Genomic DNA, 16,151 nt, shown 5'->3' with positions numbered 1-16,151 from the left:
ATAATCTATCTGATACCTTTTAGTATCTCCGGGATTCTTCCATGTATACAACCTCCTTTTATGATCCTTGAACCAAGTGTTAGCTATGATTAAGTTATGGTCTGTGCAAAATTCTACCAGACGGCTTCCTCTTTCATTTCTTACCCCCAATTCATATTCATCTACTATGTTTCCTTCTCTCCCTTTTCCTACAGTCGAATTCGAGTCACCCATGACTATGTTTGTGGCATAAAGGGTGTTAATAAAACAACCCCTTCCGTTGGGGTGTTAGTTCCTATATATCTAGCGGGCGAAAACGACTGTTCGCAGTGCAATAAGTAACAGAACGACATTCTTGACAACGTTCGTTATTGCTGCCACCCTCTCGGCGTTTTAACCCCACTCTAACGACATCTAGAGACTGAACCTTTGAACCTTTTTTTTGCTCCGGTATCTACGGTGGAACCACTAGAGACCGTTTAAAACCATTCGATGTTCCTGAATGAAACGGCAAACGGTCCGGCAAACACTTCTCAGTTCGGCAACAGCCTCGGTTTCAGCCACTCACTTTAGGTGACCACGCCACAGGTGTCTCTGTCAGAAACTCCGACACCCATTCTGCCTCGCGGCTGCTCTAGCGCCTGGATTAGGCATATACCACTAGAGGAGTGTTCAAGGGGTTTCCTAACCCTCAGGCGCCACGAGGCTAAATGTGTGTCGAAGTTTCTGACAGGTAGGTTCGTAACGTGCAAAACTGACGCATGCTCACTGAGGCGTCAGAAGAATGGGCGAAATGTACGTAAGAGAGGGTGAGGCGACCTTTGTATTGTGTGACATGTATGCATTGTATGGCATGTCCATGGTGGCACTGGGGAGAATTGTGGTGGAATTTATTGTCAGTGTGACAGGCTTACGCCTCCTTATAGCTCACATGAACCTCTGAACCTTTGTTTTTTTTTTTTTTTTGCATGTGACGACGCCTTGCTGTTCGAAGCGTCTCCGCGACAACAGGTGACTTTGTAGACCACGAAACGTTTTCACCACTACAGAGGAAGTCTGTAGGCATCATTGTGGCAAATTTCAAACTTGTGCATCGGACTGGGAGACAGTTATGGGGTTTCGGAAAAGTGATCTTTTAATTTTGTAGCGTAGTGTTTATACTCATTTATGGGGATTTGTTGTCTACCTCAGTATCTCATAGAGAGAGAGAGAGAGAGAGAGAGAGAGAGAGAGAGAGAGAGGGCGAGAGAACGAGAGGGCGAGAGGGCGAGAGGGCGAGAGTGAGAGAGCGAGAGGGCGAGAGCCAAAGAGGGAGAGGGAGAGGGAATTGTTTATATGATTTATTTTTGCCGGCGTTCAAAAGTATGCAATGCTGCGTGAAACCTTGGTTAATCTCCCTTACCGTGCCTAAATAAAGTTAATATGTTTTAAGAAAACACGCAAGGGAAAACGCTACACGATTCTGCAACAGACGATTCATTCTCTCTTAGTGTTGTGGCTGAGAACAAGCTCCGAAATTTAAATATATGGAGGGAGGTCAAACAGAAAGTTGTGCATGGATAAGATTGACTCTTTATTAGCATTAATAAATGTTAACCACTTCATAAAGTCAATAATTCCACAAATAAAACACTGACTGACTACGTCATGCTGAGAAACAAAAGGGCAATCTGCAAGTATTCAACCTGAAGCTTCTCAACCAAGATCTAAAATCATACATAAAGGTTTTACAAACGTGATGTTGGCTGAGAAGTTTTTCATCAAGAAAACATGAATTAAATCCGGCCCTTTAACACACACGGTGATGGCGAACAGTGCTTTTTCAGCTATTTATCAGCAAGAACGCCTCACAAACATGATACGGAAGTCTCCACGGACTTAATTATTGCGCATTGTAATTCGATTAATGATACACGCAATGATACCTACTGGAGATTCTAACCACGTACATCACTATAGCTATAGGTTATAGAGACACAATAGAAATTTTTCGTTACTTTCTTATCTAAATTAAATTTATTTCTTTTAGAACAGATTTAATAGCCTGTCTATGGCATATGTTGGCTATAATAAGAAAAGAACATATAGGTTTCAAACTTAAAATCGTAAAAATGGCGTCATTTAAACTTCAGAGGAAAAGAGTGAGCGAAGGACGATCTTTGCAAAATTAATTTTCGTGTTTTCTCCGGCACCCTTCACCTGTCACTTCCCTCTTCACTCTTTCCTCCTCCTGGTGTTGGTGTGCTAAGGTGTATGTGTCGTTGTAAACGCATTGGTGCGAATAATTATCTGCTTTATACCAGTAATGACTAGGCGCTACAGTCTGGAACCGCGCGACCGCTACGGTCGCTGGTTCGAATCCAGCCTCGGGCATGGATGTTTGTGAAGTCCTTAGGTTAGTTAGGTTTAATTAGTTCTAAGTTCTAGGGGACTGATGACCTCTGAAGTTAAGTCCCATAGTGCTCAGAGCCATTTGAACCATTTTGAACTTTCGTCTTATTAATTCTTGAAATGAACCTATCTCTTACGTTATTAACATTTTATCAAGTGGAAAAGTGGGTGAGTGCTGTTGCTGTATAAACCGCAATAGCCGTCTTGGGTGAAGTTTGCACAGATTCCATTGCAGCCATGTCACAGAGATAACTACGAATTGTAGTACTTTTTCAGAACATACCTTCATTTGATTAAATAGTACGACTGGCTAGTGCGAATTAAATTAGCAGCGCATTTGAAATGTTTCAAACTTTCACGATCGCGAAAACACTAAACCAAGCCAATTATTCCCAAATCATACAGTATAACACTGGGTGCAAATTGATCTTCGGTTGATTGAGAATCGTTTCCTGTAGAGTTAAGAACTACAAAGCCCAAAGTGTGGTGGTCGCGCACGACGTTAACTTCAGACAGCTGTACGGGTCGCTCACTGCAGGGCTAGGTACCCCTACCGTTTTGTCAGGATACAGGCAGAGGTCCCGAGTGGCGTCGTTAGACGCAATGAAATATTATTCAGGATTATTCGTTGTCGTTTCTGCCGCGAAAGCTGGTGGCCACGTAACACCGAGAGAAAACTTCAGACTCCAGCTGCTCAACGCTGCTGAGGACGCTGCGTCAACTTGGAGTGGAAATCGATGACATCCTGGTGAGGCGGTTTGCCGCCCCCTGGCTAGGTAGGCAGCCCTTGACAGGGATGCTACTTGGAGATGGCCGTGACGGCGAAGCGTGTCTTCGATTTAGATGCGGTTTCTAGTTCTTCTCAGTCCCTCCCAGATCACTGTCCGCGTTGTCCCATCAGGTGGACCGCGATGAAGGATGTCGTGATGTCGTACTGAATGCTGAACCTGTCCCGTCAGTATGGCAGGCCGTCAGACTCGTGCTACGAAGGGGTGTCAGGGCGGCTTCTGGTCTGGGACGGAGAGGTGTCTGTGGACCCATCAGTGCTGGCTGGTGTGCTTCCCTCTATACAGCGAAGAAGGAATGATGGAAATAAAAGGAATGTTCAGTAGTGGAATTCAAATTCAAGGTGATAGCATATCATTGATACGATTCGCTGATGGCACTGCTATCGTGAGTGAGAGTTAAGAAATAGTGCATGATTTGTTGAGTGCAATGAACAGTCTAATGAGTACAGAATATGGACTGAAACAAAATGGAAGAAAGACGAAAGTAATGAGAAGTAGCAGAAATGAGAATATTGAGAAACATAAGAAAGTGGATGAAGTTAAGAAATTCTATTATCTAGGCAGCAAAATAATCAATTATGGTCGGAGCAAGGAGGACATCAAGAACAGACTAGCACTGGCAAAAAGGAATTTCTGACCAAGACAGGTCTCCTAGTATCAAACATAGACCTCAGTCTGAGGAAGAAATTTGTAATAATGTACGTTTGGGGCACAGCATTGTATGGTACTGAACCATGGACTGTGGGTAAACCGGAACGGACGGAAAGGAAGAGAATCGAAGCATTTGAGATGTGGTGCTACAGAGGAATGTTGAAAATGAACGAGGAGGTTCTCACAGAATCGGAGAGGAAAAGAATATTTGGAAAACAGACAAGAAGAAGGGACAGGTTGATAGGACGCCTGTTAAGACATCAGGGAATAACTTCCAGCGTACTAGAGGGAGTTGCAGAGAGCAAAAGCTGTAGGGGAAGGCAGATTGGAATACATCTAACAGATAATTGAGGACGCAAATTGCAACCGCTACTCTGAGATGAAGAGGTTAGCACAGGAGAGGGATTCGTGGTTGGCCGCATCAAATCAGACAGAAGACTGATGACTAAAAAAAAAAATACGATCGCTAAACTTTATCGCAAGACCAACACTCACACATGAAATGCTACCATACGATAACCAGAGAATCGAGTGCGAACGACATGAACGCCATCACGATCCTACTGGCCAAGTGATATATGATAGTGGGGTGGAGTATTTACGTCATAGAGGACAGACTCCACACTACGAAGTCATTCGTAATGAGAGGATCTGTTCTGTTATTCCGCGGTCACCGACGCTCTTCAGTTCCGCTACATTTGCTTAAAAAATTTGTTAGTGTCTTCACTGCTCAGTGAAACTCTTGCTGGCCTGCATCTTCTAATCATTTGCTGCTGAGATCGCTTCCAGTCTCGATGAAGAGTGTCGAAATCGCTGAAGTGTTGACGCTTCAATGATGGCTACTGTTGATACTTCCGCGTTATTAATTAACGGCCGCTGTTCGAACTCAGAAAATTTTACTCTCCGTTTCCTTACCGGTTTCTCGCGTAACACTCCCTTTTAGTGACAATGAACTGCAGTATTGAAGGCAGTTATTCACTACTAACAAAATTTTGATTTGATTGTACATATATACCCACCCACACAAAGGGATCGTCATACCATTAATTAAATTCCAAAACTGGATGATGAGTAGCAATTCTCTATAAATGTAAATGTTCGTTCAATGCACAGTCCTCTTTGGTGTTGAATTCAGCTTACCTCTATTGGTGTTGTAAGCAGTTGAGAGCACTTTTCCACATGTCCACGTAATGAACCTGTCAAATTCACCGAAGAAATAACTATGAAACCATAATAAACTTGACATAAGACACATGAAAACGTCATAGAAAAATTACTGAAGGTGATAGATTTGATGAACACCTGCGGGTCCTCCTCGACTAAACAAGGTATGGACTAAAGCACAAGTTGCTACCATTCACGGATCACGAATCAACTCAGAGACAGAAAACCATGACCAAATCCATTACTCTGCTCGTTTTATAGTTCGCTAAATGATGTGGTTTGTTTAGGGAGTTCAGAGGAAATTTGTAAATCCAATGTAATGGATGTATTGAAAATACTTGGTCGGATCTTGAAGAAACACATAGCAGACTTACACATTCACTTTTTACATACGAATTTTACTGAAATACTTTCGAAGCTTGAAATAAATTATTGTCTACTGTGTAACTGAAATAAACGAATTAGTTCCTTAGCCGGATTTATCGATTAAGCCTTACCAAGAGCATCCAAGTTTGTTCCTACCTACGTTTCTAGGAACGAATGCAATTAACAGTTCAGCAACAAGACCCATTGTGACTCAGAATCCAAACAATGGTGACTTGACGGTGCCTAAATATATATTTGCATGATGCGAAAACTTCCATTTCATGAATTGCGGGAAACTCTGACTGGAGAGCAAGATACGCTACTGTATACCTATGGTGGGGACAGAATGACGGTTTGTGCAACTTCCGCTGCGAAATGTATGTCTCTGCGTACCACCGGCACGCTAAAAATCTTTCAACGACCCTTGCGGCCTTTGGAAAACTATTCAGGAGATGCTAGAGAAAGGGAGCAACGAGGGTATTGACACGAGTGCCCGAGGAAAGTGAGACAGGACAGCTATTCCTTTATCTACACATAAATGGTCAGGCGGATAGCGCAAGCTGCAGTCTACGGCTGTTTGGTGATGATGCTGTGGTGTATGGGAAGGTGTCGTCGCTGATTGCTTGTAGGATTGTATAAGACGACTTAGGTAAATTTTATAATTGGTGTGATGAATGGCAGCTAGCTCTAAATGTAGAAAAATAAAACTTAATGGAGATTCGTAGGGAAAAGAACCCTGTAACGTTCGAATCAAGTATTACTGGTGTGCTGCTTGACACAGTCATGTCGATTAAATATCTAAATGTGTCGCTGAAAAGCTGTATGAAATGGAATGAGCATATAAGGAATGTAGTGGGGAAGGCGAATATTTTACTTCAGCTTACTGGGACAATTCTAAGAAATTGTGGTTCATCTGTAAAGGAGTCTGCATATAGGATACTACTGCAACCCATTCTTGAGTACTCTTCGAGTGTTTGGGATCCGCAGCAGGTCGCATTAAAGGTAGAGGTTAGGGCTATTACAGAGGCATATAGACAGTCGTTTTTCCTTCTCTCTGTTTGAGAGTGGAACAGAGAAGGGAATAACTGGTAGTGGTACAGGATACGCTATGCCATGTGCCACACGGTGGCTTGCGGAGTATGTATGTAGTTGTAGAAGTTGTCGGGAAGCAGCCTACTCACGCCGTAATAAATTCTCATCAGTCTTTCCATTGTGTGCCAGCCGAGTCCGCTGTAACTAGCTCTGACGTCATGAATGTTGTGCAATACTTTAATAATCAAGTAAATAACCTAAAACGGTTCTAGCATGTCAGGAGTAATACTAAATTAATATGTGTTGAATATCAGTTCGATAACTTTAACCATTTTCGAAATTTGGGCTTTTTTCTGTAAAAATCATTGGCGCAATAGAAAAGAGCTAGAGACTTAAAAAGTTATATTTAGATTCCTTTTTCATAATTATTTAATTGAAACAGTCTTCTGGATCTCACAAATTAAGATTTTAGTTGAAATTCATGATTTTCTGGTTTTTGTCTTAAAAATTAAGGAAGCAAGATAGATTAAGTAGGCTAATAAATAAGGCTACGATGTTTAAATTTAATTAGAATGGAGATCCGCTATAATCATAAAGATGTGAGAAGTTTCAACTGAATAACTATAAAACTATAGCGATAGCGTATCTCCAAAGGGCAAGTTCAGAGCTCGTCTACTGCGTGTAGTGTAATTAAATTAATTCTCTCGCCCAAAATAATTGACTTAGCCACGTAAGACTTTTATTATGATTACTTACCTGTGTGCTGAATGCACATTTAAATTGAGAGCTTCATCGGTCATCAGCAAAGGAAGCGATGATTTATTCAATAACTTAATGTGGTGCATTACTAGCCCAGCGGCTAGTCGGGAGAACCGATTTGATCAGGCGTTCCCTTAGCCATCCGCACCGCGGCTTTATATATAAGAACGCTGCGCGAGAGAAGAAAGGCCCCAGTTCTCTCCACACGCTGAATAGCACACCACCTGTCCCGGGAGTCGCGTCGCGTCGGTATCATTGCTATAAACAGCCTCGGATGCCATATTAAGTTACTCGGGATAAGCGTAACCATGAAATCGTTTTCGAGTGAAGTGTTAATTCTGGGATGACTTTAATTATCTATCTTCAGTTTGCGTATGTCGTATTTTCACGTGCCGCCGCGAGACAGATATTCTACCATTATTTAGCGTGGCGTTTGATGAACGTTATCATCAAATTATGGCGAGCATTCATTTATGCAGTTATAGTTATATCAGCGCATTAGACTCTGAACTGCTCTGGTAGTTAGATTGTGTGGATTCTTTTTTTTTTTATCTGTGACTTTCAGAATATATCGAACTTTTTTTTTTTCACGATCCTTTTTCATTATGAATCCCAGACAATCTCCTAATTCCTCAGAGCTGTAAGCTGTAGCTGTAAGTGTATTTCTCAGATGAAGTGGGCACTAGGAATTCTAATTACAGGCTTCACGTTTTGCTAATCACTTTCTGGTTGCCAATATTGTAGTTAGAGAGCCAGTGTTGAGAACGGCAAAAGACAGCATAAATAATAGGAACATATATAATAAACCAATTAATTCCACCCGCCGCCCCACAAAGTGGATGCTGGTAGTGAAATAAAATAAAGAAAGCCCCTCCAACGCAATCTTACTCAAAATTTCGTAACCACTGCTCAATCAGTCAACACGAAAACTCTGCCTGCGAGACTTTAGACACAAAATACAGAAACATAATAATTGAAACAACATGAAATGAGCTACTACGGGCCTGTTTCCTTATGCTACGGATAACATTCAGTTGAGATCCCACGGGAATTGTGGTAGTAATAACAAGTGCCATGACAGATGTGAACTACGAGAACATTGTTGCGGACCACCTGTATCCCTTAACACTCGAAGTCTTCCCAGAAGGTGGCGGCATCTTCCACCAGCATTGCTGTGCGTGTCATAAGGCGAGGCTAGTGTTAAGGTGGTTCGAGATGCTTAATAATGGACTAACGCTCATATCTTCACCATTAGATTCAGCTCATTGAAACCTGACACAACTTTTACGTGACGCTGTCCGGCACCAATTCCGCGTCCCCGAACCTCGTGCGTAAAGTTTATAGGAATTGCCTGACCTGAGCGTAGACATCAAGTGCGACGTACCTCCGGATACCTGCTAACGACTTGTCCAATGCATGCCACGCAGAATCATTGCCGTTTGTTTTCCAAACGTGAGCCAAGTCACTACTAAGCTCGTGTATGTTTCCTTCAAAGTATTCCGGAGCGTCCAATGTACTGCACGACGATAAATAGTCGCTGCTGTAGTTTGAATCCCGTTTTGTCTACAGGTAAACAAAAGTCATACGTGCAATGGAAAATGCTGATTTTTAATGAGGTTCCGTCAGGGAACTAATACACGGCCTATAAATTTCGTGGAATCTGAATGTGATTCACATGCCGCCAACAGTTCTCCGAACTGCGCTTCATCTGGCCAGTAGACTTGGTCTTCGGCGAGAATTTTGTGCTTAGCGAAGCACGTGTCTCGAACGCATCTTAAGACATGCCCTTTGTGCACAGAAATCAACTGCGTGTTATCTGCTGGTAGAGGTCTGAACTGAGCCTGCATAACGCCTTATCAACACACGTCTCTCCGGTGGCCAAAGTACAGCCGCAAGAAGCGTTGTTTACACTTGTTTACGAACAGTTGGAGGCGCATTGTTTCCTTACACAGCGGAGGGAGCGCCGACGCAGCAAAGCAGTTCTCAATTCAGGTAAAGTCACTTTCACTCACAAAATTCACTCTTGTCTTGGTTTGAAGAAAGTATGTTGACCTTCATCTACCCGCTAGCTGTGTACTGTGGCGATGTAGACGCGTTGACGTTAATCTACACCTATATTCTGGTATCCACATTACAGTGTGTGGCGAGGCTGTACTTCTGCTACCCGCACCATTTTCCCATGCCCCTTTTCTGTTCAGTTTGTGAGTGGAGCCCGGGACAGAAGGATTGTAGGTAATACACACTAGGGCCTAACGAACAAAAGACGAGAGTATGGAATATCAGACCAACTATGTTCTGAGATTCAAGAGTTTCCAGCGAACAGAACACAGCATGTAATTCTGATGGGAGAGAATTCTTCAGACATGAAAATAACTTCTCGCGTACATCAAAACAGTATTATACGTCCATCACTTTTAGCAGTACACATTGTGTCTCAGGAAGAATGGTCAGCATTTCACGATATGACTGGAACGATCAATTTACGCAAAAAGTGAAGTAACTGCGGCCTCTAAAATGCATACTTTAAGACCTACGAGCACTTCGTCATCTTCGATACAATGAAACAAATTTCTTGTACTACAAGCCCTTTGCTTCCCATACTTCGCGAGGATGTAGTATTGACCCAAATAAGAAAACAGTGTACAGTAAATGTGTCGTCTATAATTCATACCTATGATCACTTGTTCATTAACAGAGATATGTTTCACAATAGCGAAGATGAACAAGTGCTCTCATTCACGTCCTTTAAGAGCCAATGTCTACTGAACTTTCTTCTCTTACTTAAGTCCATGCTACCAGCTTTGTAAATATGGAGAGCAAAGAGCTTGCAGTAGAAGAGATTTGTTTCACAGTACGAAAATGATGAATTGTTCATAGCTCTTGAAGTATGTGGACTCCAGTTGCCATCTGGTACATACCAGGATAGAGTAAGTTACGTATTTTGCTTCCTCTCTGTTTTCTTGGACGTATACCTGTTAAAGAGTGTTTTTTCAGCATTTAACAAGCTGTCAGGCTGTCCATAGTGCAGTTTTCATTTATGCAGAACTACCAGCTTCAGAGATCGTAAGTAGTCAGCCTCAATTGGTCACACATCAGTTCAGAAAGTTGCTTATCTCGGTTTCAGAATGTGCTTTTATAGTTAGTTCTTAAGTTAATAATACTGGGATGAGTAGGATGTGTGCATACTGTTACCAACTCAGGAGCAGATGGCCGCATTTTTGGCTACGGGCAGTCGTCTTCAGGCTGCTGCTTCTGGCTGTGGAAGTGGTGAAGAATATGGAGCGTTGCTCGAGACACCTCAGTTGTCGCTTGTTTCCACGGGTTCTGCTGTCGTGGCACCTCCAAAAATGGTTCAAATGCCTTTGAGCACTCTGGGACTTAACGTCGGAGGTTATCAGTCCCGTAGACCTTAGAATTACTTAAACCTAACCAACCTAAGGACATCACACACATCCATGCCCGAGGCAGGATTCGAACCTGCGACAGTAGCAGTCGCGCGGTTCCGGACTGAAGCGCCCACAACCGCTCGGCCACAGCGGCCGGCGTGGCACCTCCCAGTGTACCCGACACGGTGTATTCGCCCTCAGACATATACATCTACGTGATTACTCTGCTATTCACAATAAAGTGCCTAGCATAGGGTACAATGAACCACCTTCAAACTGTCTCTGTACCGTTCCACTCACGTACGGCGCGCGGGAACAACCAGCACTTAATTTTTTCTGTGCAAGCCCTTCACTTATTTTATCGTGCTGATCATTTCTCCCTACGTAGATGGGTGCCAACAGCATGTTTTCGAAATCGGAGGAGAAAATTGGTGATTGAAATTTTATGAGAAGATCCCGTCGTAACGAAAAACGCCTTTGTTTTAAAGACTGCCACTCCAGTTCACGTATCATGTCTGTGCCACTATCTTCCCCACCTCGCGATAATACAAAACGAGCTGCCCTTCTGTGTATTTTTTCGATGTCATCCGTCATTCCCACCTAATGCGGCTCCCACACCGCACAGCAGTACTCCAGAACAGGGCGAACAGGCGTGGTGTAAGCAGTCTCTTTAGTAGACTTGTGGCACCTTCTAAGTTTTCTGCCAATGAATCGCAGTCTTTGGTTGGCTCTACCCACAATATTATCTATGTGATCGTTCCAATTTATGGTTATTTGTAATTGTAATCCCTAAGTATTTAGTTGAATTTACAGCCTTCAGATTTGTGTGACTTATCGCGTAATCGAAATTTAGCGGGTTTCTTTTGGTTCTCATGTGAATAACCTCTCACTTTTCTTTCTTCAGGGTGAATTGTCACTTTTCGCACCACACAGCTATCTGATCCAAATTATTTTGCAATTCGTTTTGGTCACCTGATGACTTTACATGGCGGTAAATCATATGCAAGCAATCTAAGACGGCTACTGAGGTTGCCTCCTATATCGTTAATATACACTCCTGGAAATTGAAATAAGAACACCGTGAATTCATTGTCCCAGGAAGGGGAAACTTTATTGACACATTCCTGGGGTCGGATACATCACATGATCACACTGACAGAACCACAGGCACATAGACACAGGCAACAGAGCATGCACAATGTCGGCACTAGTACAGTGTATATCCACCTTTCGCAGCAATGCAGGCTGCTATTCTCCCATGGAGACGAGCGTAGAGATGCTGGATGTAGTCCTGTGGAACGGCTTGCCATGCCATTTCCACCTGGCGCCTCAGTTGGACCAGCGTTCGTGCTGGACGTGCAGACCGCGTGAGACGACGCTTCATCCAGTCCCAAACATGCTCAATGGGGGACAGATCCGGAGATCTTGCTGGCCAGGGTAGTTGACTTACACCTTCTAGAGCACGTTGGGTGGCACGGGATACATGCGGACGTATATTGTCCTGTTGGAACAGCAAGTTCCCTTGCCGGTCTAGGAATGGTAGAACGATGGGTTCGATGACGGTTTGGATGTACCGTGCACTATTCAGTGTCCCCTCGACTATCACCAGTGGTGTACGGCCAGTGTAGGAGACCGCTCCCCACACCATGATGCCGGGTGTTGGCCCTGTGTGCCTCAGTCGTATGCAGTCCTGATTGTGGCGCTCACCTGCACGGCGCCAAACACGCATACGACCATCATTGGCACCAAGCCAGAAGCGACTCTCATCGCTGAAGACGACACGTCTCCATTCGTCCCTCCATTCACGCCTGTCGCAACACAACTGGAGGCGGGCTGCACGATGTTGGGGCGTGAGCGGAAGACGGCCTAACGGTGTGCGGGACCGTAGCCCAGCTTCATGGAGACGGTTGCGAATGGTCCTCGCCGATACCTCAGGAGCAACAGTGTCCCTAATTTGCTGGGAAGTGGCGGTGCGGTCCCCTACGGCACTGCGTAGGATCCTACGGTCTTGGCGTGCATCCGTGCGTCGCTGCGGTCCGGTCCCAGGTCGACGGGCACGTGCACCTTCCGCCGACCACTGGCGACAACATCGATGTACTGTGGAGATCTCACGCCCCACGTGTTGAGCAATTCGGCGGTACGTCCACCCGGCCTCCCGCATGCCCACTATACTACCAGTGTTAAAGACTGCGATGGAGCTCCGTATGCCACGGCAAACTGGCTGACACTGACGGCGGCGGTGCACAAATGCTGCGCAGCTAGCGCCATTCGACGGCCAACACTGCGGTTCCTGGCGTGTCCGCTGTGCCGTGCGTGTGATCATTGCTTGTACAGCCCTCTCGCAGTGTCCGGAGCAAGTCTGGTGGGTCTGACACACCGGTGTCAATGTGTTCTTTTTTCCATTTCCAGGAGTGTAGATCAGGAACAACAGAGGGCCCATAACACTTCCTTGGGGAACGACGGATAGTATTTCTGTTTTACTCGATGACTGTCAGTCTATTACTACGAACTGTGACCTTTCTGACAGGAAATCACGAATCCAGTGGCACAACTGAGGCGATATTCCATAGGCATGGTTAGAAGATCCGTGTGAGGAACGGTGTCGAAAGCCTTCTGGAAATCTAAAAATATGGAATCAATTTGACACCACCTGTCGATAAAACTCATTACTTCATGAGTATAAAGAGCTTGTTGTGTTTCGCAAGGACGATATTTTCTGAATCCGTGCTGTCTACGTATCAATAAATCGTTTTTTTCTAGGTACTTCATAATGTTCAAATACAGTATATGTTCCAACACCCTTCTGCAACTCGACTTTAGTGATATGGGCCTGTAATTTTACGGATTACATGAGGATGAGTGGCGGGTGTAAAGCGTTTTCGTCGCTCGAAGCGGAGGGCCAATCTGGAGGCTGTCGTCTGATCTCGCCCATCCATCCTGCGATGGGACAGGTGGCCGCTGCTTGAGCAGGGTCTGACCAGGCAGGGGGGGGGGGGGGGGAGTAATGTTACTACTTATCAGGAGTTCCAACGTTAGGCGTTTAAAACACTCTCAGTATTCGCCCAATATTTGTCCATGTCCGCAGAACCCAGGCAATTTTACATGTGTTCAAAAAGTTACATCTTGGAAAATATGCAAGATATAACACAATTTTAAAACCATTTTGTCTTCTTTAATATGCAGCTAAAAACAAAATCCTGTCTGGTATTACATTGACAAATTATATGAATACAGGGTGTTACTAAAAGGTATGGTCAAACATTCGGGAAACATTCCTCACACACAAATAAAGAAAAGATGTTATGTGGACATGTGTCCGGAAACGCTTAGTTTCCATGTTATACCTCATTTTAGTTTCGTCAGGATGTACTGGACATCCTCGATTCACCGCCATGATTTTATACGGGATACTCTACCTGTGCTGATAGAACATGTGTCTTTACGACACAACATGTGGTTTATGCACTATGGAGCTCCTGCACATTTCAGTCGAAGTGTTCGTACGCTTCTCAACAGCAGATTCGGTGACCGATGGATTGGTAGAGGCAGACCAATTCCGCGGCGTCCACGCTCTCCTTACCTCAACCCTCTTGTCTTTCATTTATGGGGGCATTTGAAAGCTCTTGTCTACGCAACCCCGGTACCAAATGTAGAGACTCTTCGTGCTCGTATTGTGGACGGCTGTGATACAATACGCCATTCTCCAGGGCTGCATCAGCGCATCAGGGATTCCATGCGACGGAGGGTGGATGCATGTATCCTCGCTAACGGAGGACATTTTGAAGATTTCCTGTAACAAAGTGTTTGAAGTCACGCTGGTACGTTCTGTTGCTGTGTGTTTCCATTCCATGATTAATGTGATTTGAAGAGAAGTAATAAAATGAGCTCTAACATGGAAAGTAAGCATTTCCGGACACATGTCCACATAACGTATTTTCTTTCTTTGCCTGTGAGGAATGTTTCCTGAAAGTTTGGCCGTACCTTTTTGTAACACTCTGTATACATGACACTGTTTTCGTAAAATTAAAAAAAAAGTCATGTACATTCATATAGGTAGAGTAAATGACTTCATGAATACATAATTATCGGTGCTGAACATCGTATTTAAATACATAAGCACACTCTGCATGGACTGACACTTCATTTTCATACAAAATATTTTAAAACAGCGTTCCATACACAACGCCACACAGCAATTTTCGCACTAATAACTTGACTCCTTGCGAGATGCTTTGTCACTTTCTTTCCTTGATTTTGAAAACCTAACGTAACGTACACGGGAGGCATATTGTTTTCTTTGTAGGTAGTAAATGTTTCAGGAGCTGTTAGCAAGATTGGTAATGAAATCTGTTGTTGTCATTATCTTGGTGTTAAATGAACTGTGTAAAATGCATTCCCTATTCCTAGTAACTGCAAATGAGAAAACAGTTTCCGCCACCATTTTACAATTCATTGCCTAAACACATTGTGTTGAATTCGCTTTCAAACACACCTGTGTCGTGCAAATCATCCTCACTATATACTTCGTAGACAATGTCTCCAAAATTCAGAAAATCGACAATTTCTTCATTAGATAAACGACGTCGCGCCATTTCTCTTGCACAGTATACTAAAAACATTCTCTGTCTGCAGGAAAAAAGTGACTCATAACAAACGAAATAACACGAAAAAATGATGCGCATTGACGCTGTCTATCCTTGCAACTATTAAATAACAATATAAAAACCGTATATCGATAGTCAGAGGTGCGGAAACATAGCGAATCGTTTTTTAATCAACAAAATACGCTGTCCAGGAGAACGTACGGGCTTGGTGCTTTTGGAACTGAGTGCGGCCCGTAGTATGAGGGCTATTTGGAAAGTAAGGTCCGATAGGATGCTGAAATGGAAACCGCAGCGAAAATCCTATGAAGCTTTGCACAGATGTGTGTTGATTGCGAAACGTCGCTCTTTTCATTTCTGAGCGCACAGTGAGCAAGTAAAGATGCCTAGAACAACAGTGTCTCCCACCAAGTACGAGGGCCTGGTGTGAAATAAGGCCTGATGTCATGCTGTAACCTCCCCCTCACTTCTTAATGACAGTGAAAGATGAAACCGCGTGTACCTAATGGGAGTTTTGGAAAAGGAATCGTCACCGAAGTTAAGCTGTCTGTAAAGAGGGAGGAAAGGGTTACATCTAAATGAAAGGAAATGTGCTAATGAAACTGGTGGAAATTAATTTTGAAAAGGGGTAACGTTAATAAAGAAAGTAAATGTGCAGCCGTTACGTTAACAATTAACTAGCGGTAATTAGGTATTTGAGATTTGGGGGAAATCACGGTCGCCAGTCCTAAGGACAATTACTATAGTAACTGAAAAAGAAAGGTTATTACACATATAATTAGCACTAGAAGCGTGGCAACTGAAGGTTGACACGTGTAGTGTGAAAACTGAAAGTTTGTCAGAAGTAATAAATTTCGCTACACCCTGACTTAATTTAGCAAAGAATTAATAAAACCGGAAAATCGAAAGTTAATTTAGTGACTGAAGTTAATAGTGAGCTTTCTTTCTGAAGCACATCGAAATTCAGTAAAATACGGTTAGTCTTGGACTATCTCAACAATCATTTCAAAAAACTACTTGAATCTACGCAATTT

At 43.5% G+C, this 16,151-nt stretch overlaps 1 protein-coding gene across 1 annotated transcript in view; it reads left to right on the top strand.

Annotated features, from left to right (window-relative positions):
- The first annotated feature begins 9,058 nt into the window (after positions 1 to 9,058).
- The window catches only part of LOC126141629 (cytochrome P450 6a2-like), a 263,266-nt gene continuing 256,173 nt past the window's right edge, over positions 9,059 to 16,151 (top strand). The window contains exon 1 of the mRNA XM_049915265.1: positions 9,059 to 9,122. The gene's annotated coding sequence lies outside the window, so the exon portion shown is untranslated. The remainder of the gene's footprint in view (positions 9,123 to 16,151) is intronic.

This window comes from Schistocerca cancellata, unplaced genomic scaffold (assembly GCF_023864275.1).
Source record: "Schistocerca cancellata isolate TAMUIC-IGC-003103 unplaced genomic scaffold, iqSchCanc2.1 HiC_scaffold_732, whole genome shotgun sequence".
In the NCBI taxonomy this organism is placed as follows: Eukaryota; Metazoa; Arthropoda; class Insecta; order Orthoptera; family Acrididae; genus Schistocerca; species Schistocerca cancellata.
This window is presented reverse-complemented; position numbering and strand designations above follow the sequence as displayed.